Source organism: Eumetopias jubatus, unplaced genomic scaffold (genome assembly GCF_037043125.1).
Source record: "Eumetopias jubatus isolate StellerSeaLion01/CBP00866 unplaced genomic scaffold, mEumJub1_p1.0 scaffold_13, whole genome shotgun sequence".
Taxonomy (NCBI): domain Eukaryota; kingdom Metazoa; phylum Chordata; class Mammalia; order Carnivora; family Otariidae; genus Eumetopias; species Eumetopias jubatus.
The window spans coordinates 82,962,440-82,986,771 of NW_028274819.1; the positions used below are offsets into that span (position 1 = coordinate 82,962,440).

The following is a 24,332-nucleotide window of genomic DNA, read 5'->3' on the forward strand; positions in this document are numbered from 1 at the left end:
TTTTTATTCACATGTATGGTAAATACTATCCCCTAATAAAAAAAACGACATTGTCTTTCAATCTGTCAAACTTACTAAAAAATTCATGTGTTTCTTTTCTATATCATGTGTTGACATGGTATTGGATGCAGGATGTAAAAATCAATTTAATAAACATTATTAAATAATTTCACACATATGCAGAATCTTGGATAAATGGTTAAAATTATAGATGAACATTAAATGTGGGCACATGGATATATTTCATGTCCACCAGTGGGTTTAACAGAAAATGTGTTTGCACTTATTTCTGATAACAACTTGCTCTCTGTGAATCTATAAATACCCAATTCCAAACCTTCCAGCTCTTGGAGAAGAGCTTTCTCTTTTTGAATTTTCTCCAACTGATTTTTTTCTAGCTGTTTTGCAGCTGCTGCTTGTTCTTTCCGTTGTTTGATTGCTTTCAGTTTCTTCTTTAGGTTCTTGATTTTTTTTGTCTATTTCAGGGTCTCCAGAGGTTGACTGCGAGATAGTATTTAGTGGTGTGCTCTGTGGGGCAGGAGTAAGTGCCAAATCTGGACTCTTTTCATTTCTTGCTTCCTGTTTTGCAGCTTTCTTAGCCTCATGCTTTCTTTGATTTTTAAGGGCTGTTTTTGATAATGGCTTATCCTTTCATGCTTGTGGTTTCATATTCTGAGGTGGTTCCTCCTCATGCAGTTTGGAATTGGTGATTGGCTTATTTCTTAAAGCTGGGGGTCTATAAGCTGTTGCAACTTTAGGTTCTTCACTGGGTACCTCACTTGGAACTGTTTGGTAAGTTATTGTTTTTACTGGAAATATTCCATCTAAAAATGGCTGCCAAGAAACCTGCCATAATTCTTCATTTGATGGCACATCATACTTGTGTAAGACAGAGTCAGTCTAATGCCAAATCTTGTACCCATTATTAACACATAACCTGAGAGTACACATGGCTGTTGAAATATGCTCACTGTCAGGGCACCAAGCAAAATAGGTAGAATCAGAGGCCACTGTCTTAGAAATAAGTTTTTAGTTTTTAACATCCCACACTTCCATTTCTCCCCTCAGATTTCCAAATCCAGCTAGTACTAATATATGTCCATGTGGGCTATAGTAGGCTGCATTACGAGGACAAGTTCCAAAGTCAAACACAGGACCAATAATTCTAATTTGATGACTCTGGAGTGGGCTGGGACAGCTGTAAGGTTAAAAAGTCTCCATCAGTGATTTGGATGGTTGATAATCATTGGCATAGTTCAATGCTCTAAACATATAATGTGTATATGAATTACCTGGCAATCTTCTTTAAGTGTAGATTCTGATTCAGCAGACATGGAGTGGGTTTACATTTTACACTTCTGACAAACTCCTAGTGGATGACCCTGATGCTCACCATAACTACAAGGATGTAGATGGGTGATTTTCAGCCTTTGTTGCATTTCAGAATCAATGCCCAGGATACACCCAAGAATAATTCATCGGAGCCTATGAACATAGTCTCATGTATCAGAATTTTTTAATGTCCCTAGGTATTTTGATGGCATGGAAAGTTGAGAAGTAGTGGTCTAGAACATGGTTTCTGAACCTTTTTTTTTTTCCCATTATTACCCACCTCCATGCAAAAAAAGTAAAACAAGAATTTATTCTCCTAATTACCCTATTCTTTCCCCCCATGAAATTTTATTACCATGGATATTTTATATATCTCTTTGTGTACTGTGGCCATTTGGAAGGACACAATTCACTATAATAGCTAAGTTTTATTCCCCCACCCGCAAGCCTCTTTTCCCCTCTTGTGGACCATATTGTCCCTATTGAAAATGCATAAACTAAAATTCTAATTTTTGAAGCCATTTCAACTTTCTGGTACTGTGTCTTTGATCATAACTGACTAAAGTCCCAACATACAAGCAAAACAATCTGTATGATATGTATGAAGCTGAGACTTTATTTTCAATATTGCTGCATCTGATAAGGGATTCTGGGCTACCCTATGTAATGTATTGTCAACATGTCATTGTGTATGTGCCTGGCATTGAGAGCTCAATTCTCTTTTAGAAACTCTGTTTTTGTTTTGGGGAAAGGTTCTTCTCTCATTGCACAATGCTTTGGTGGTGTTATAACTCAAGAATCTCCTGCTGTGCTCAATTAGTGACCATGTGACTCATGCTGGCCAGTCAGATATTCTTTCCCTAAAACTTGAACTTTGAGTTCAATGACACAAAGAATGGAAATAGTTAAGTTATGTGACACCCAAAAAAGACAATAATTGGTTTCTAAAATTCTGATACCTGTAGCCCATATTGTTGTTGTCCTTTCTGAGATAAGTTCTCCAGATTTTCTTTTTGTAATTTCCTCCATATCCTTCCAAGAGTTTACTTTTGACTTGTTAATGAAAGCATTGTTGGTCACCTACAAACAAATAACCTTAATTGATATCTCTATAAGTAATATATAACTTTATATAATTATGCTCAACCTACATTTTAGTCTTTTGTTTTTTTGTAAAAGAGGAATGGAGTCCACCCTATCTACCTTGACTCCCATCTCTCCTCCACTCTGACTTGCACTCCAGAACCTTGGAATATATCTTTTATCCACCCCATCTCATATAAAGGCCTGACTCTTTATATGAGATATATTTTTAGACCAGATATTTGACTGAAAGGTTAAGTGAGTCTCACACATAAGAAAAAACAACTCCTGTGCAAGCTGAATCAGACTTCCTAGAATAACTCATCGTAGTCAAAATTTGAAGCAGGCATATTATTTGAATAGTAACTTTCTTCTTCCCTTTCCTCCAGTTCTTTGCTAACTTCTGCTCTCTACCTTCAGCTTCCTCAGCTCTCCCCCTTTAGGAACTCATATGCTAGGCTGGTCTCAATACCCTTCACTGGGAGGGATTTGCAAATCTTGTTTCACTATTCTTCTCTCTGCTCTCTAAGATAGTAGATAGTCAATTTGAGTGATTGGTTCAAGCTTGGACATCAAAGGCCAGTACATACCTTACAACTTTCAGAGGCTCCAAGTGCTGTGTCAGAGTAGTGATTCTAACACTGAGATTCAAACCTGGCTAGTATCATCAATCTCTAGGCAAATCTCAAGTCTCCTTGCATTTCTTCCCTTTTCTCCCATGCTGCCATACATACACATGATTATTCACCAGACATGAAACAGAACTGAGAACAGGAAACAAAAGTATAGGTCAATGACTGCTCATATAGACCAAATATAGAGTTTTCAGAGGATGCAGTTTACAACCCAGGTAGAAGCAACCCCTTTTTCTTTCTTATCAATCCATAAATCTATACTGAGAAGTGCATGGCAAACAGCCATTTTTTTTCCCACTCTTTGGACACTAATTTTTTTAAGACAGACCTGTATCTACTTCTCCAGCCTTTGGCAGTTTAGCACTGAACACTGGGGATCAAGTTGGCCTCTTTCTCTGTGGTACTACTTCCTCTGGCCTTGAAGGAATTCTCTGAAATTGTTAGTGAAAGCATTGTTAGTCACCTACAACCAAATAACCTTAATTGATATCTCTATAAGTAATATAATACTTATAATACCATATATATAATATAATATATATATATATATATATATATATATATATATATATATATATATATATATATAACTGATCTGTCCACCGTTGGTAAGATCTGAGGTTTGACTTTGGGTGAAAGAGAAATCATAGGCTCTCTAGCCTTTGACTCTAAGTTCTAAACTGCCTTTATCTAGTCACAAAGAATTTCCCACGGAGTCAAATAAAGATTGATGAAATTATGATTGGGAATTAGAGCAAAAGCCATAAAAACAAAAAGTGTTATGTTTCTCTTTGCTATTGTTACTTATACATGCATCTTCCTTTGAAGAGCTTGGGGAAGGACAGACCTGTAAAACAGGAAGGAATTTGTGTATTCTTGTATCTACTGACCAAACTGGCATCATAATAGCACTCCTATATCATAAAAACTCCTTAAAATTATCAATAGATGATGTTTGGGGGAGGAGATTCCTAATGGAAAACTCATACCCCATGGTCTCACACAGGGACTGAGCTGGTAGATACAGGAGCAGACAGACTCAGAGAAGTCACCTTGAAACCTCAAGTAAGGCAACCCAAAAATAAGTTTTCTAGGGCCATCAAGATGTAGCTTCTGGGATTGTATCTTATATTTTAAAGGTAAATAAAACAAAATGCAGATAAAATATATTTTCATAGCTCGCATTGGCTAGGTTTTTAATATACTGTTCAGGGGATTATAATTCTCTAATAAAAAGGTGCCCAAACCCTTACAAGAACATTAATGTCATGAAGACAGCTGGAAAAGACAAGAGGGAATAATCATAAGACAGAACAAGAGATCAGGCAGGGCAGGGGTATGATAAGGATGCAGCTCAGCCTTTGTGGGGGTGGACACTGGCAAAATGGCAGCCATGGAGATCTGAGCCCTTACTGGACAGCATTGGAAGTTCTCCCTAAGCTTACTCATTCTGTTGACTCAAGGGGTCACTGCACAGGAACAGTTGCAGAAGGGTTAAGACTAGCCACTTTTATTTTAAAAATTTTATTATGTTTGAACATCTCAGGAAGCTCTCCTGTTCTCTAAATGAAGGATTGTTATGTTGATTGAAATTCTTTCTCCCAATTGCACCTCCCCCAACTGTTGCTTCAGGCTCATGCTGGCTCTGCTACCTTTTCTGCCCCTGATGACCACCTGTCAGCTGAGCTCCCACACTGGAGGCACCTCCTCAGTTGCATTTTCATCCCTTGTATAATGTCAGTCAAAGTGGGTTCCCTGGTTAGGGGATAGTAAGATGTCAAACAGGACCTGACCCAGGACCCCAGGAGAGAAGGTGGGTAAGATGAGAGGAGAAATCAACAGGGTTTATTTACTTAATTATTCAGGCCTCTGCAGCTTCCCTGGCTGATCTAGGAGAGCGCCAACAAGCTTCATGGCTGATGTTAGAAGAGGTGAGGGTGGGGAAGGGAGAGGGAAATGAAGCAATGTTATTTTCAGAGGCTGGTTTTATTAAAGTAAGTTATTGTGCTGCTTCATTATTCCAGGGAGTTTATTTGTGCCTCCATGGGATTTCTTGAAATGTTAGAGGTTTGTTTAGACAGCAGATCTGTATTTCAATATGGCTTTCAAGAATTATTTGCATGAGGCTCTGATAAACAAGATGGATAAAGGCAAGTGGGAATGATCTTATAGTAAGTACATCACCTGTTGATTGAAATGTGCAAATTAATAGCCACATCAGCCTGGAGGGGATGGCCAGCTTCCTGATGTAGTGTCCTGTCCTCTGCCTGGCTCATTCACACTGAAATTCAAAATGAAAACTGAGGAGTCATTTTTGTCCAGCTCTAGTTCTCCCTCAGTGCTGCCCATGCATCTGGCTTTGATTGCACCATAAACACAGGCATACAAACACATAAACACACATATGTATGCATGTGTATGAGTCTCAGAAACTTCACGTTGGAGCAGGAAGACAGGAAGAAATGATTTGCCAGGTGATTGCCAGGATTAATGCAATTATAGAAAAGTTGCAATTGCAAAGGTAGTATAGATTCTGTATACCCTTTACCCAAATTCCTCAGTGTTGACACATTACTGTGTTATAATTGCCCAAACTAAGAAATTTAATTAGTACAATATTAACTTCATTCATATTTTGCTTATATTTCCAATAACGTTTTTAACACTTCTTTACTTTCTGACATTACCAGATACTTTAGGGTCATCCTGCATTTTTCATGTGCCTTCATTAAAATTGGCCATTTCTCCAAGGACCCTTTTCTTTTACTGTAAATTGGTATTTAGAAACAAAAATCTGGATGGTGGATATACTCATTGTTACTAGGGTGTCACTGTTCTTAGACCTTCTCAGTGGACAGAGATACAAAATACACATATGTATCCTAATCATGTATTCACAGATATCAATAAGTCATGCTAAAATAGTTCTATAACCTAAAAACCCCCGTGTGAACTATTGCAGTGAATCACTCTGCTCCCTCAATCCCTGGCAACCACTGATCTGTTTTTTATTCTTATAGTTCCACCTTCTCCAGAATGACATATAAAGGAAATCATACAATATGTAGCCTTTGTGGTTTGGCTTATTCCATTTAGCAAAATGCAGCTAAGCGTCCTCTGTGTTGTTGCATGAATAAATTATTCCTTTCTTTTTACTGCTAAGTAGTATTCCACGTGACGAATGGACTAGAACTGGTTTATCTGCTTATGTTTTGAAGGACATCATGGTTGTTTTCCGTTTTTAGCATTTGTGAGTAAAGTTGTTATAGACATTCACACATAGGTTTTTGTGTGGATGTAGTTTTTCAATGCACTTGGACAAATAGCCAGTAGTAAGATTGCTGGTATGTTGATGTGTACATTTAATATTATAAGAAATTGCTTAACTGTATTTCAAAGTGGCTGTAGTATTTTAAACTCCCACTAGTAACAAATGAGGTATTGTCATTTTTTTTCTTCAAACAATTATAATAGGTATGTTGTGGTATCTCATTTCTCTTGTAACAAATTATGTGGAACATCTTTTCTTATGCTTATTTTCTATCTGCCTATCTTCTTTGGTGAAGTGTCCATTCAGTTCTTTTGTTTATTTTAAAAATTGAGTTGTTTGCTTATTTTATTGTTGAATTTCAGGTGTTATTTATAAATTCTAAATAAAAGTCTTTGATCAGATATGTGCTTTGCAAGGTAACTTCTCCTGCTGACACAGTGGGTGATTTTCATTCTCTTAACAGTATCTTTCCCAGACAAATAATTTTCAATTTTGATAAAGTCTAATTTTTAGTTAGTTTATTTTATGGACAATGTTTTCGGTATCATTGGATTTGCATTTAAACAATGAAGTCACTTTATTCCTGTTTTTATCATTTCATATATTGTTACTTGAGCACCAAGAATAATGCCAAAAATACCTAGCAAATAATTATTCATACACTGAATGAACATACAAATTAAAAAAGAAATGAATAACCATTCTTGGTGAGAAATTTTTAGATGGAGGAAAAACTTTCTGAGAAGAAATCACTCTGCCACCTTCACTCCCCAAGGACCTCTCCCCATCAGACTGGGGTTGAAGTACAGCTCCTTTACTCTTTCATGCTGAGTGGAACTTATCTAAATGGGGGAAAAATATCACAGTAGGAGCTGCCTGAGCTGCCATGGTGTCTTAGCAAATGAAGCCCTGAGAATGGGAAAGAAGACACCAGCTGTTTGCCAGCCTCACAGAAGAAGGAGCAGGGACAGAAGGGGCCTAGTTCACAGTACTTTACAAAACCTAGCTGAAAAGAACCACTAAGAGCGGCTTCCTTGAAGAAACAGTAGTCACTAGTAATGACAGTATTTTTTTTTAAAGATTTTATTTATTTATTTGGCAGAGAGAGAGAGAGAGAGAGAGAGAGTACAAGCAGGGAGAGCAGCAGAGGGTGAGGTATAAGCAGATTCCTCGTTGAGCAGGGAGCCTGATGCAGGGCTCGATCCCAGGACCCTGCGATCATGACCTGGGCCGAAGGTAGGCACTTACCCAAATGAGCCACCCAGGTGCCCCTAATGATATTAGTTTCATCTGGAACCTTGAAACAATTTGAGTTAAGTAGTAATTGTGATTACAAGATCTGTCAAGGCAAAATAAAGCTATAATATCGTATAAAGTTGAAGTTGCTATGGATTTTGGACAATGAGTGCCAGAGAACAGATTATAGGTATTTATGAATTGTTCCTTGAGTGATATTAAAAATATAAGTTCTCCTCAAAGCTTCCCTTTATTATTTATCCATGCAAAAAACATTTTCAAATATTTATAATGTGACTAGTTCACATTGAAACATGAAAGTGATTTTTATTGAGTGCTGTTAAAAATGTATAAATAAACTTTCTCATTTGTTTTCTTTCAGAAAGGAAAGCAATTCATTTGTGTCACGCTTGAAGAAAATCATAAATGGAAACTTGATAAATTGGCTAGAAAATGCAAACTTTTCTGGCAGTTCCTTAGCTCTGTTCTCTCTCAAAAGAGTGTCTGTCCTTCTTTCCCTGGAGATATTTGGATTAGTCAGCAGCATCAATCATCATCACCATTGTCTTTATTATTAAATGACTGTTACTACAGAGTTACTGTGTACTGTCTCGGGTGTATGAAAGACATGGTGACAGACCATATAACGTTTATAATTGTTAATAGAAAAAGAATATACAACAAGGACTCCTGAGCTTGTTCACACACACATAGATACACAGCAACATATTCTTGCATAGACATAGTGACATTTTGCCAGAAAAAAACATTCTCAATGGGCTCAGGACCTTATTATTTTCTTCTTTCTTTTTGGATGTGAAGAGGGGTATTGGGAGTGTTGTTAATAAGACATTAGGACTGGATGGTATGGAGAAAAGAAGGGAGAAGAAGAATGCTAGAGGATGCTGGGCAGGGTGGAGCATGGCACTCAGCTGGTGGAGATTTTTCTAGGAAAGGCGTGGGAAGATATATTTTTCAGATCTCCTGTTGGCATTTGCTCACCTGCCTTCACTGTTCTTCCTCACTATGCCTTTCCCATTTTGTTTCCCCCTCTTTCTTCTGTATGATTAGTGTAGACAAGTTCAATGTTTGTTTTCTGTCCCCTAAGAATTCTAATTGTTTCACTACTTAAATGGAGTGCTCTAAACCTAAGAACATAGGAACAGAATCTTTAGAAGACACAGAGACTTGAGCTTATGAAGGAAGAGCCCTCATTCCCTTCTCTCCTCATCTCCAATTAGAGCTAAGAATGGGCCTATTCTGTGGACTACACCTCCCAAAGGGGATCAAAGGAGGCTCACAGACAGGGTATATTTATCCTGGAAAACATGTGTCATATGTACATTCAGTCCTCTCACTCTTATCCCTTCTGAAGCTGCTCTGTTCAAGGAACCCCTAAGCAGTAGTAAGAATAGGGTAGGACAACCTGGAGAAGACAGAATAGAAGAAGGTCGTAGAACTGGGGTCAAAGACCACCCACATCCTCACAAGTCATTTTAGATACAGTTGTAGCAAATAGTTGCCTGCACAGCGACAGAGTCCAACCTAAATGCAGACCCATTCATTGTTTTTTTGCTTGAGGTTCTTCTCTAAAACTTTCTCCTTATGTTTGACCTACATGCAACCAGGTGCTGCCCAGAAGCTCAAAGGGTATTATTCAAAACATGTAGGAAAGTCCATGTACCAATGTCAGGATGAAGAGTTTAGGTAGTAATCTGTACACTTCTCAGAGATGGAATTGAACCCTTGAAACTCTGCAGCAACTTTGATAATGTACCCTTTATTAGCCTTTATTCTCTCCTACCTCACTCTCTCTGCTTCCTTACTTCAACTTCCTAGCATCCCAAATAAACCATTATCACACAAATTTTTATCTCAGGTCCTGTTTTTAAGATCACTCAAACTAAGACACCAGGGATATTGGTGTTTCTCTCTCACAAGTTAATCTACCAATAGGGCATAAGCCCACTCTTCAAATACCATCTCTACATTTTTTTAAAGATTTTTATTTATTTATTTGAGAGAGAGAGACTGCAATTGGGGAGGAGGGTCAGAGGGAGAGGGAGAAGCAGACTCCCCACTGAGCAGGGAGCCTGATGCCAGCTCAATCCCAGGAACCTGAGATCATGACTTGAACCAAAGGCAGACGCTTAACCGACTGAGCCATCCAGACTCCCCTACCATCTTTACTTTTATAGTTTATGCCAGTAACCATATTTCTATTGCCATGAAATCCAATCTGTGATTGCTGGTCATCTCATAATGCACTTGAATCATTTCATTTCTTATCAATTAGATTACCAATTACCAATCTCTCAACTCTGTATTGTGTACTCTGTTGTAGCACACATAAAAGTTTTGAGTTCTGCCACTAAGTAATTCTATGACCTTGATTGTGTTTATCAACTTCTCTAAGCCTCAGAATCTTTACTAAAATTGGATATTATAAGCAGATTTCAGAATCATTTTGAAGATTAAATAACACTGTATACTCCTGATACCTATATTCTAACCTCTAAATGCTTTTTCCCACTAAAAGAAGGCATAGCTCCTCAGAGAAATTGTCAATTCCAGGTGTGAAAATGTACAAGATAATCCTAGGAAGTATTTTTGCCCCATAAAATAAGATGTCATGTGAGAAAGAAACAGCAGTCTACCATTAACAGGGCTCCCATTGGTCTAAGATGAGACCATTTGAGAATCAAAAAGAAAATTAACTGCCACAGATTGAAACAATAAAATATATACAAATTCATGAGTTCATAAAATAATTTTTTAAAAATATTGTTTCATGCTAGTGCTAGTGCACCAACTCATTACTCATTACTCTGAATGTTGATAAACCAATATAAATAATTATGTATCTTCACTCTTTTGCCTTTTTTCAATAAACTGTATTGTAGCACGTCCAAATACTTTATGAGTAAAATTATTCTTTTTTTCCAAAAAAAGGAGCAAAAGAGACTGATTTTTAAAAATCAACATTTTCTCAACCATTAATGAAATAATGATATAGACAGTGATCAACAGTATATGCCAAGATCATTAAGCAGAAATTCAATGGAGGATTTGATAATAAAAAATACCCTATAGAATAGATTGCCTTTAATAGAAATTAAACTGACACCACTTAAGCCACTGATCAATCTTGAATTACTAAATATGGATAACTAGATTGTACATGACTTATGATATAATGCAATAGGAAGTGTTCAGTGCCAACTATAAAGTATTTTTGTCTTTGAAATAAAACCTAAATCTTGCCAAGTTTCTAGATCTAATTACTAGTTTACAAGGCCAGTGTGACAATCACAATGAAGCAATTGGCCAAGTTCATAACATGGGACAATTTATAGGGAAAATACCCTAGTCAATAGCTTCAAAAATGTAGAGTGGGATGTTACAAAATAAAAGATATTTAAGTAACATAATAGAAAGCAGTGTGGACTGAGGATTCCTATTCAAACCAACCCACTATAAGAAGATATTATTGAGGCAGAGGTGGAAAGATGGCAGAGGAGTAGGGGACCCTATTCCAACTGGTCCTCTGAATTGAGCTGGATATCTACCAGACCACTCTGAACACCCACAAAATCAGCCTGAGATGTAAGAAGATATATCTGGATCTCTACAAACAGAATATCACAGGCAGTTGGTTCTGAGGTATGAAGTGGGGAGTCATGATTCCCCAGGCAGATATCAGAAGATAAACAGAAGGGGGAGGGACCTGTCGGGATCCTGCACTGCTAGAGCACAAAAGCTTCCTGCACTGGGGATGGGGCATAGACTCACAGACTGGTAGCAATGGGAAAAGGACTTTAGGGTAGCCCCGCTGGACTGAAACCCTGAGTGGCAGGACCGTGCAAGCGAACTGGGGGCAGCTGGCAGTTGTAGAAGCACAAAGGCCAGACACATTCCCCGACCTGGAGGTGAGCAATGGCAGTGCTGCTGAGGGGCGCACAACCCAGGATGCTGCAGTTTATAGTAGCACAGACAGAAATGGAGATAGTGTGGCTTGGAGAGCTCACTGAAGAACAAACTGCAATCTCTCTGTTAGAGGCAGAGGGTTGGAAACGGTCTCTTCTGCTTTGATTCTCGGAAGAGACTTGGAAAGCTGCCAGAGAAAGCCTCCAGAGAACAAAAGCCCCAAAAAACCTGCTTTCACTGAGCCCATCCCCCTGCACAGGGGGTAGGACAACTCTGCCCAAACAGGTTTGCCTGAGCAATAGTGCAACAGGCCCTCCCTCAGAAGACAGGCTGGGAGAACAAGAGGCAGACAACCCTAAGGTCCCTACAAAACAAGTGCATCTTGCTTGGGTTGTGGTCAATAATCTGGACTCTGTACATTCCCTCAACCACCCCTCAACAGAATGACTAGGAAGAGGAATACCCAAAATAGGAAAGACTCAGAGATTGTGACTTCTGCCACAGATTTACAAATGGATACAAATATAACCAGTATGTCAGAAATGGACTTCACAGTAACAGTTATGAAGACAATAGCTAGAATGGAGAAATTGATTAATGGCAACATAGAGTCTCTAAGGGCAGAAATGAAAGCTGAACTGGCAGAACATAAAAATGCTATCAGTGAGATCCAATCTAATCTAGATACTCTAACAGCTAAGGTAAACAATGCAGAAGAATGAATTAGTGATCTAGAAGACCAACTGATAGGAAGGAACAGGAGGAGGTCTGGAAAAAACAGCTTAAAATACATGAAAACAGAATTAGAGAAATAAATGACAACATGAAATATTCCAGTGTCAGAATTATTGGGATCCCTGAGGGGGTGGAGAGAGAGAGAGGACTAGAAGATGTATTTGAGCAAATCGTAGCTGATAACTTCCCTAATCTGGGGAATGAGGGAAACAAATATTCGTGTCCTAGAGGCAGAGAGGACGCCTCCCAAGATCAAGGAAAGCAGACCAATACCGCGGCATGTAATACTAAAACTCACAAATCTTAGAACCAAGGAAACCATCTTAAGGGCAGTTAGAGGGAAGCGATTCCTTATGTACAGAGGGAGGAAGATCAGAATAACATCAGACCTACCCACAAGCCAGAAAGGGCTGGCAAGACATATTCAGGGTACTAAATGAGAAGAACATGCAGCCAAGAATACTTTATCCAGAAAGGCTGTCATTTAGAATGGATGGAGAGAAGCAGAGCTTCCAGGACCAGCAGAAACTGAAAGAATATGTGACCACTAAGCCGGCCCTGAAAAAAATATTAAGGGAGGTTCTATAAAAGGAGAAAGATGCCAAGAGGGATATAGAACAGAAATTTACAGAGACGATCTATAGGAACAAGGACTTCACAGGCAACATGATGACAATAAATTCATATCTTTCAATAATCACTCTCAATGTGAAGGGCCTAAATGCTCCCATAAAACAGCACAGGGTTGCAGATTGGATAAAAAGACAGGACCCATCCATATGCTGTCTACAAGAGACTCATTTTGAAACTAAAGATACATCCAGACTGAAAGTGAAGGGATGGAGATCCATCTATCATGCCAACGGACCTCAAAAGAAAGTGGGGGTAGCAATTCTTGTATCAGACAAATTAGATTTTAAGCTAAAGACTGTACTTAGAGACACAGAATGACCTGACTGAGGGATGTTGGAAGGAAATAACAGGTAAAAAAAACTAACCATAAGTTTGATGTTAGTTTAAATTTTGACCTTTTCCTCCAATCACCTTGTTACTATTTACCTCTCAGAATAACTCCATGAATTCTTTCCAGGTTTTTATAGCTGCACTAATTGGAGAGGCAGAGTGAAGTGATCTTACCCCATCTCTCATAACTGGACTACCTGTCTTTCCTACTGAAAGGCCAGAGACCAAGTCTTTGATGCATGTTCAAAATGTTACCAATGTGCCATATTAGCAGTGATATTTTTCTTTTCTTGTTTTGCTAAACTACCTGAAAGTAACTTGTATACATCTTGATATTTCACCATAAGTCTTTTAGCAACTAACTTCTTTTTTTTATTTTTTATTATGTTAATCACCATACATTACATCATTAGTTTTTGATATAGTGTTTCATGATTCATTGTTTGTGTATAACACCCAGTGCTCCACGCAGAACGTGCCCTCTTTAATACCCATCACCAGGCTAACCCATCCCCCCACCCCCTCCCCTCTAGAACCCTCAGTTTGTTTTTCAGAGTCCATCATCTCTCATGGTTCGTCTCCCCCTCTGATTTACCCCCCCATTCTTCCCCTCCTGCTATCTTCTTCTTTTTTTTTCTTAACATATATTGCATTATTTGTTTCAGAGGTACAGATCTGTGATTCAACAGTCTTGCAGAATTCACAGCGCTCACCATAGCACATACCCTCCCCAATGTCTGTCACCCAGCCACCCCATGCCTCCCACCCCACCCCTACTCCAGCAACCCTCAGTTTGTTTCCTGAGATTAAGAATTCCTCATATCAGTGAGGTCATAGGATACATGTCTTTCTCTGATTGACTTATTTCACTCAGCATAACACCCTCCAGTTCCATTCACATCGTTGCAAATGGCAAGATCTCATTCCTTTTGATGGCTGCATAATATTCTATTGTGTATATATACCACATCTTCTTTATCCATTCATCTGTTGATGGACATCATGGCTCTTTCCAGTTTGGCTATTGTGGACACTGCTGCTGTAAACATTGGGGTGCACATACCCCTTTGGGTCCCTATATTTGTATCTTTGGGTTAAATACCCAGTACTGCAATTGCTGGATTTTATGGTAGCTCTATTTTCAACTTTTTGAGGAACCTCCATACTGTTTTCCAGAGTGGTTGCCCCAGTTTGCATTCCCACCAACAGTGTAGGAGGGTTCCCCTTTCTCTGCATCCCCACCAACATCTGTCATTTCCTGACGTTAATTTTTAGCCATTTTGATTAGGAACTAAATTCTAAAAATAAGAACATTCTTACATTCTTAAATACAGTGACCCAACTCAACATTTAATTTTGTAATTATCTAACATATGATTTATATTCAAATTTCACATTCACATCGCTTTAAAATATAACTGTAATATTATTACCAAACTTTAAAAAACAATGATATCTTAAATAATATTTTTAAATAAATTCAATTTTACATGCTTATTTCTTTAAATCAAGGTATCATCTCACATCTGTCAGAATGGCTAAAATCAAAACACAAGAAACAACAAGTGTTGGTGAGGAAATGGAGAAAAATGAATCCTTGTGAACCATTAGTGGGAATGTAAACTTGTACAGCCACTGTGGAAAATAATATGGAGTTTCCTCAAAAAGTTTGAAATAGAACTATCCTACAACCCAGTAATCTCACTACTGGGTATTTACTAAAAAATACAAAAACACTAATTCTAAGCAATGCATGGCCCCTTATGTTTATTGCAGCATTATTTACAATAGCCAAATAATGGGAGCAGCCTAAGTAGTATCCATCAATAGATGAATGGATAAAGAAGGTATGGAATATGTTGTGTATATATACATATATACACACACACTCATACTATACATATATAAACATATATGTATACACACACACTCATAATATATATATATACACACACACATATATTTATACATTATATATATATCGGATATTATTCAGCTATAAGAATGAAATCTTTATTATGGTTGGATATTAGAGTCATATTTTTGTCAAGCAGTGCTGAATATTGTGTTAAGACACTGGGTCTTATATATCTGATGCAATTATTATTCATCGGATATTATTCAGCCATAAGAAAGAATGGATATTATTCAGCCATAAGAAAGAATGAAATCTTGCCATTTGCAAAAACATGGTTGGAGCCAGAGGGTATAATGCTAAATGAAGTCAGTCAGTCAGAGAGAGACAAATACAGTATGATTTCAGTCATATGTGGCATGTAAGAATCAAGACAAATGAGTAAAAGAAAAAAGAGAGAGAGACAAACTAAAAAACAGACTCTTAACTATAAAGAACAAACTGATGGTTAAGAGAGGGGAGCTGGGTAGGGGGGGTGGGTTAAATAGGTGATGGGGATTAAGGAGTGCACTTGTCATGATGAGCACCAAGTAATGTATACAATTGTTGAATCACTATATTGCACACCTGAAACTAATAACACTATATGTTAACTAACTGGAAATAAAATACAAAAAAAAAAAAACCACTTTAAAAAAGACCCATATAAGATTCATATACTGAAATTTCATTGGTGTTATTTGTTAAAATTAGTTTAATGTACAGGTTGCTTCCTCTATCCTTTTTTCCTTGCATTTTTTTGTTGTTGTTGTTAAATAAGAAAGGAATTTTCAATGTGAAGTTTCCCATATTATGGATTTTACTGATTGTATTCCTGTGTTATTGATAATATATAGCTTCTTCTATGTCCTATATATGCTGTCAATAATATCTAAATGTTTAAATTCAGGTTTAAGTTTTGGGCAAAAATATTTTCTAGGTTCTATTGTGTACTTCTATCAGAAAGTATATAATAGCTTTAAAAAAATGTTAGCAGTCATTAGTGATTGCAGTTTTGATTCATTATTTTGTTAGGGAGTTGCCAAAATGTGATATTCTAATTCTGTCATTCCATTTTTATTAACTAGCTGGGATAGTTCTATGAAGATAAATTTACCTTCATAAACTATTAGATTTTCTTCAGTTGAAGTTTGCATAGGAAAGGCAAGTTAGTGTTTACATATTTCTCTTTATAGTTTTTAATATGATGAATTTATTTACAAATTTTTTGCCAAAAATATTACTCTAATAACATTATTAACCAAGCCATTATTTTTGTTTTAATAACATTTTGGACTCATACGCATAAGTTGTTTCTACTGATTGAAGTTACTGACTTTATTGGTTCTCAAGTTATCCCTTCTTTGGCCAGTGGGAGCCTATTTTGGTTGATTCTGAGTCTGTTAACAGGACTATAGTCTAACAAACTCCTTGCTTTCTAGTATGGTAAGATGTTCTAGGTTCATTCGGTATATTTCCAGTTATAGCTTAATGCAACCCTGATAACTTTTCCTGGGAAGTTATGTGCCCACTGTCACTAAGATGGACATTGTGTCCAAGCATTTGTAGATAATATATATTGATTTAAAGATAAAATAAATCATATATTCATGTTGGTAATCCCGATTCAAATTTATAACTACTGGATTTTTATTTAGCCTTATTCAATGCTACATCTTTAAATCTTTCTCCTTCACTGGAATTCCTGGCTTTCAGTGACATCAGGTTAATTTATTAATTTCCCCTTTAAATACAATCAAAACCATCTCAAAATAAGTATACCATCACTACATCAACAAAATAAAAAGCCAAATTCCTGAATGGAAAGAAAATATTTGTACACCATATATCTGATGAGAGGGTCATATACAACACATATAAAGAACTCATATAACTCAATAGCAAAGAAAAAATCTGATTAAAAGATGGGCAGAGGAAGTGAATAAGACATGTCTTTCAAATAAGACACATAGATGACCAACAGGTACTTGGAAAGGTGCTCAACATTACTAATCATCAGAGAAATGTAAATTAAAACCATAATGAGATATTATCTCACACCTGTGAGAATGACTAACATCAAAAAGGTAATAAGTAAGAAATGTTGGCAAGGATGTGAAGGAAAGGAACCCTCATGCACTGTTGGTGAGAATGTAAATTGGTGTAGCCACTAAGGAAAACAGTATGAATTTTCCTCAAAAAGTTAAAAATAGAACTACCATATGATCCAGCAATTCCACTTCTGGATACGTATCTGAAAGAAATAAAAACATTAACTCAAAAAGATGTATGCACCTCATGTTTACTGCAGCAGTAATTACCATAGGCAAGACATGGAGGCAACCTAAGTGTCCATTGACAAATGAATGGATAAAGAAATTGTGAGATATATATATCTCACATGGAATATTATTCAGTCATCAAAAAGGAGGAACTCTCATCCTTTGTGACAATATAGATGGACTTTGAGGACATTATGCTAAATAAAATAAGTCGGAGTGTAAATGTCAAACACCATATGATTTCACTTATATGTGGAACCTAAAAAGAAAGTAAAAACACTCATAGGTACAGAGAACAGATTGGTAGTTGACCGAGGCAGGGGGTGGTGGTAGACAAAATGGGTGAAGGATGTCAAAAGATATAAACTTCCAGCTATAAAATAAATAAGTCAAAAGGCTGTAACATACAGCATGGTAACTATGGTTTACAATAATGTATTGTATATGTGAAAGTCGCTAAGAGTAAATTTTAAAAGTTCTCATCTCAAGAAAAAAATTATAACTATGTATGGTGATTGAAGTTAACTAGACTTTCATGGTGATCATTCTGCAATATGTACACATTGAATCATAGTGGTAGACATTTGACACTAATATAGTGCCATATGTCAATTACATTTACATTTAAAAATATATGCAAATTTAAATTAAGACATTGTTGGAGATAGGAAAAATGGTTAAATCATACACCAAATAGCATATGATTTAGATCTCTGTCTCTTTTCCAGTTCCTTGCATTCAGATAAGTATTTTTCCATTTCTAAATCTTTTAAACAACTTTTAAAAATCCCCTTTACTATCCCAAACTATTATGGAGTTCATAGCTTGCACACCTTAGTCTCCAAACTAAAGCCCTCAGGCATGTCTTCTAGGGGTTCTCAGATCCCAAGAGTAAAATTTGTATTTGTGTAAGTCTTGATTTTTTTTACAGAAGCATACTACCTTGTTTCAGAGTAAAATGTAATGATATCTTTATTTTAAAATATATTTGCAAAGAGAGAGAGAAAAAGAGAGAAAGGGAGAGAGAGAAAGCAATACAATAAAACATTACTATTAAATTTAAGTTGTAAATACATGGTTGTTTGCTATACTATTCTCTACTTTTCTGTAAAGTTGAAATCTTTTCATAATTAAAAACAAACAAACAAACAAACAAATGAAAACAAACACATTACCACTAAATTTCGCTTGCTTGGGTTCCAATGGCAATATTTATATTTACCTCATCTCCAAGGTTCTTATTTGTTAGCTTAATCTTTTCCTCTTTATTAAATAACTAATGACCCCAGTTTGTTTTTCATAAAATTTTCCTCAGGCTTCTAACTTTTTGCCTGTCTTCCACAACATAATTTGTTCTTGATAATCACTCAATATTATTTTCTTAATTAAAAAAAAAGAATACCACCACTATGCAACAAAAATGATCATAGAATGCTATAGAAGGATATTTTGGGGGTGGAAAGAGTGGTCTTTTAATCCTTAAGAATCAAATCTTTAAGAAAATTAGAGATATTCAATCCAATTAGTATGTTTTTGAGGTCACTTGTAATATGCCTTCTCTGTGAATTTTTCACAAACTATATATACAGTTAAATTAATTAATTTGATTTTAATTTTAGGGATATTTAAAAATATGCATAAAAGTCTAGTTTCTCTAGGTGCCTTCCAAACTATTCCATTCCTTGAATCATAGATAAATAATATTTAAAATATAGTTTATGCCTTTTTTAAAATAAGAAAAATTTGTATGTTTTTAGTATTTATATTTTTCTTGGGGAAATGGTTGCCTGCTCTACACATAATTTTCTATTCTACTTCATTTTACTTAACATTTATCCTGAAGATGAAACTATATAAAGATATTTTCTATATTAAGATATTCATTCCTTTTTATAGCTAAATAATACTCCATTCTGTGAATATATATGGCTTATTCAACCAGTTTATTATTTCATTAGTTCCTTAGATGGGCATAGGTTTGGTTCCATTCTTTGGCCAAACTAACTTTTAACAGGGTCAAGCCCCTGCTCTAAACCAATCCCAAAAGAACTCTTGGGAAAACAAAACCATAGACTGCATATAACTTGTGGTCTTTCTTCATGTATTCCCAATGCCTAGGATATCACTCTAAATATGTACAGTCAGCTCTCCCTTCCATATAGACTCTGGCCAGCAGTCTCAAGGGTGTTCAGGGAATCCCTCAGAGGACAGCATCCACCTATTCTTTTTTTCATGTAAACCACAAGTGGAAAAGTGACCCTCCATTGCTTCTGGGAGCACTAATTCCCAGCAAATGGGACTGATAGTAATCCTTTAGAGCTATCCACCTGACAATCCTATTTATGATCCTCTTGCTTTGTTCAAATTTTGGCAGCCTGAGCCCAACTTGAGAGTTGTGTGTTAGGAACCCACTGGAGCTTGCTCTTTGGGAATTCCCCCATATCATATATATATATATATATATATATATATATATATATATATATATATATATATATATTTTTTTTTTAGAGAGAGAGAGTGTGAGCAGGGAAAGAAGGGTAGAGGGAGAGGGAGAGAAAGAATCTTAAGCAAGGTCCATGCCCACTGCAGAGCCCAAGATGGGCTTCATCTTAAGACCCTGAGATCATGACCTGAGCCAAAATCAAGAGTTAGATGCTTAACTGACTGAGCCACCAGGCACCCCAAATATGTTATTGAAGTTCATTTTTTTTTAAAGTAGGTTCCACACCCAGCATGGAGCCCAATGCAGGGCCTGAACTCCCTACCTTGATGAGATCAAGACCTGAGCTGAGATCAAGAGTTGGTTGCCTATCTGACTGAGCCACCCAGGTGCCCCATAACATTTTCTGAGTGGACACTGACTAGAGACAATAACATAGAGAAAGTGAAGGGGAGCAGAACTTGCCACCCCAGGATTTGCCTTTTTGAATAAGGAGTATCTTGAGCTGGTTACTTTTAAATAACATAAGTTGAAAAAAACAAACAGAAAAAGAAACCAGAAAAAAATAAACTATTAAATCATTTTTGTTTATTATTATTAAGCAATTTATTATTAATCCTATTTTTCTTTTTCTCAATGAATTTTTTTCTTTAAATTTTTTATTGTTATGTTAATCACCATACATTACATCATTAGTTTTTGATGTAGTGTTCCATGATTCATTGTTTGCGCCTAACACCCAGTGCTCCACACAGAACGTGCCCTCTTTAATACCCATCACCAGGCTATTTAATTTAGGATCAGGTTAGTTCATACCATATTACCTATCATGCAGTTATGTATTTATTTTTAATTAATTAATTTATTTATTTATTATGTTATGTTAGTCACCATACAGTACTTCATTAGTTTTTGATGTAGTGTTCCATGATTCATTGTTTGTGTATGACACCCAGTGCTCGTTACAACACGTGCCTTCCTTAATACACACCACTGGGCTAACCCATTCCCCCCCCTTCCCTCTGAAACCCTCAGATTGTTTCCTGGAGTCCATAGTCTCTCATGCTTCATCTCCCCCTCTGATCTCCCCCCCTTCAGTTTTACCTTCCTTCTCCTAATGTCCTCTGTGCTATTCCTCATGTTCCACAAATAAGTGAAACCATATGATAATTGTCTTTCTCTGCTTGTTTTATTTCACTTAGCATAATCTCCTCCAGTTCCATCCATGTCGATGCAAATGATGGGTATTCATCCTTTCTGATGACTGAGTAATATTCCATTGTACATCATTTAATAAATAATAACAGATACCAGAGAAGCTTTGAAAACTGATTAGAAGTTTTACTTTTGTAAAATAAAATTACATTTATAAGGGAAATCTCCATTTGTAAACGTGTCTCCCTCTCTTTTTACCAAGAACAAAAGGAAGACTCTAAATCACAAGAGAATCTTGTCCACGGTAAAGGCAATGACTTAAATCTGTACAACAACCTTACCCTTGTTTACTGTGCTTTCCTTATAACCTCCCTTAATTGGCCTTACTCTCCCCCACCCAAATATTGCTTTTGTTTTTACCCAAAGATGCTGTTTATGGTGATGGCTTGAACCATTTTAGAGACTTACACAGTTTTCTTGGGTATCTCTTGAAGGAGAGCAGAATTTGCCAACCCAAAATATGCTTCTTTGGCATAAGAATTATCTTGAGTTAGTTATTTTTTTAAGAAGTAGCAGACACAAAAAAGCTCTGAAAACTAAGTTACCCTTTTGTAAAGGAGTTTTACACTTATAAGAAAAATATTTATTTGCAAGGGTGTCCCCCTGCCTGTACCAGGAAGAGAAGGATGACTAAATCTCTAGAAAGTCTTGTCAGTAGCAAAGGCAAGGGCCTAAATCTGTGTAACAGTTTACCCTTCTTTACTATGCTTTTCCTGGTAGCCTCTCATAACTGGTTCCTCACCTCCAACATTTTTTTTTTTTTTAACTAGAGATGGTATGTGAAGTGGTGGCTTATGCCACCATTTCAGAAAGTTGCTCAATTTTCCTGGGTCTCTCCCATGTATATAGGGGGTACATGTTATTAAACTTTTGTTGGTTTTTCTCCTGTAAAGCTGTTTTGTTTTGTTTTTAAAAGGGGTGGGGGGATGGGTATCTCAAACAAGAACCTAGAAAGGTAGAGAAAAAATTATTTATCTTCCCCTATGTAGGAGCAGGTCACCGCAAGGTGGGCCACTTTGGCATGAACGTTATTTTGAGTTTAAAAACAAAAAACCCCGAAGATTCAGGAATAGCTCTTTACCATATCCTCAACTGCTTGCTTATACCAGGAAGAGCTATTAACAGAGATTCCTCTTTACCTAAGAAAATTATCTACATCATAGAGCAATCTTTGTTTTCCAAACATCTCTTCTCAACTTCCTGCTAATGGTCTTTCTCCCCTTTGTATCCTCAGACCCCTACCCCTCTCCTTAGCTCATATAAGCAACATGTTGCCTGACAATCTAGAATTTCATGTCTGTGTGGATTCCCTGTACTTATGCTATTAAATTTTATTTCCTCCTGTTAATCTGTCTCACATTAAGTTGATTCTTAGTCCATCTAGAGAGAACTTAAAGGGCAGAGGAAATCCTTCCTCCATGATACCTACAATAGCTAAGAGAAAAGAGGAAAGAGGGAGAGATCACAGATGGTCCCTGTCCTTTGCCTTCTTTCACATCCCCTCCTCTTCCCCACTCCACAACTCTCTCTCTCTCTCTCTCTCACACACACACACAAGGCCCTCATTCCAAGTTTCCCAAGAGAGAAATGTGAGTTTTTGCAAGCACAAAGTGTCAACTCGGTATTCCAGGTTTGTTATATGCAGCTGCATTTAGAAATTTCCAGGAGAGAACAAGCAAACAAACATTGAAGATTATATCTTCCTCAGATTTAGTTTCTGTCAAATCCAGACCCAGACTGGTATTCTAAGAGTCACTCAGTCCTGAAGCAAGGTTAGGTCCAATCAATGAAATGGCAGAGCTTGTCTCCAGAGCTTGCTCCTCCTATTAGGGAACTATTGAGTTTCTTTGGAGGCTCCTTCTTATCATCTCCTGATGCCTTTGGCTTTATGCTCTACTTTGCCAACCTGTGAATCTACTACAGTAACACCACTTTCAAGTTTACCTTCTCACACAATACAAGTTCCAGATCTAGTTTCCGCTTCTGTAGCAAAACTTACCTGATCCATGTTTATGACAACGTATTTTATAAAGTATATAAATTTGTGGAACTTTTTTTTTTTAGAAGATAATAGTAGTTCAATATCTTAGATTTTCAAGGTTATTTGGAATTGATTTAATCAAAGGATGATGTTCTAATTTGGGGGAAGATAAAGGAGAGGCTTTTAGTGAGAGTAGCCTATGCAGATAAAGGCAGATTTATATTTCACTCTGGAGAGGAATACCCATTATTCCTACTGATATTTGTTACCTATATGAGGAAATCCTCTTTCCTAGTGTCTGAGTTCCAGAGCACCAGGGAGGACATCATCATTTATTTATTTATTTATTTTTAATTTTAATTGTTTTGCTAATCACCATACATTACATCATTAGTTTTTGATGTAGTGTTCCATGATTCATTGTTTGTGCATAACACCCAGTGCTCCATGCCGAATGTGCCCTCTTTAATACCCATCACCAGCTTAACCCATCCTCCCACCCCACTCCCCTCTAGAACCTTCAGTTCGTTTTTCAGAGTCCATCATCTCTCATGGTTCATCTCCCCTTCCGATTTCTCCCCCTTCATTCTTCCCTTCCTGCTATCTTCTTTTTTTTTTTTCTTAACATGTATTGCATTATTTGTTTCAGAGGTACAGATCTGTGATTCAACAGTCTTGCACGATTCACAGCACTCACCATAGCACATACCCTCCCCAATATTTATCACCCAGCCACCCCATCCCTCCCACCCCCCTCACTCCAGCAACCCTCAGTTTGTTTCCTGAGATTAAGAATTCCTCATATCAGTGAGGTCATATGATACATGTCTTTCTCTGATTGACTTATTTCACTCAGCATAACACCCTCCAGTTCCATCCACGTCATTGCAAATGGCAAGATCTCATTCTTTTTGATGGCTGCATAATATTCCATTGCATGTATAGACCACATCTTCTTTATCCATTCATCTGTTGAAGGACATCATCATTTAAAATGTATCTGACCCCACTGGCTGCTCTGAAACAGCAACATTGCATTGTTTGCAGTCCAGCTCCTCGCTCACTGCAACCACCTCCACTGCAGACTCCAGCAGCTTCATCATCAGAGTCCTCCAACTCCTGCTTTCCTTTTAATCTGCTACACCGAGTTACTGGCTTGTCCTGTCATGTCAGACACAGCCGTGGACACCAGCTCTGAAATCATCACCAAGGACTTACAGGAGAAAAAGGAAATTGTGCAGGGGTGAGAATGGAAGAGATATGCATGTTGATGGGAATGCTCAAGAGGAAAATGGGGAGCAGGAGGCTGACAAGAGGAAGATGAAGAAGAGGAAG

General features: G+C 37.0%; 1 pseudogene; it reads right to left on the reverse strand.

Annotated features, from left to right (window-relative positions):
- Positions 1-218: 218 nt before the first annotated feature.
- LOC114203218 (eukaryotic translation initiation factor 2A pseudogene) lies at positions 219-24,097 on the reverse strand (annotated as a pseudogene).
- Positions 24,098-24,332: the final 235 nt, after the last annotated feature.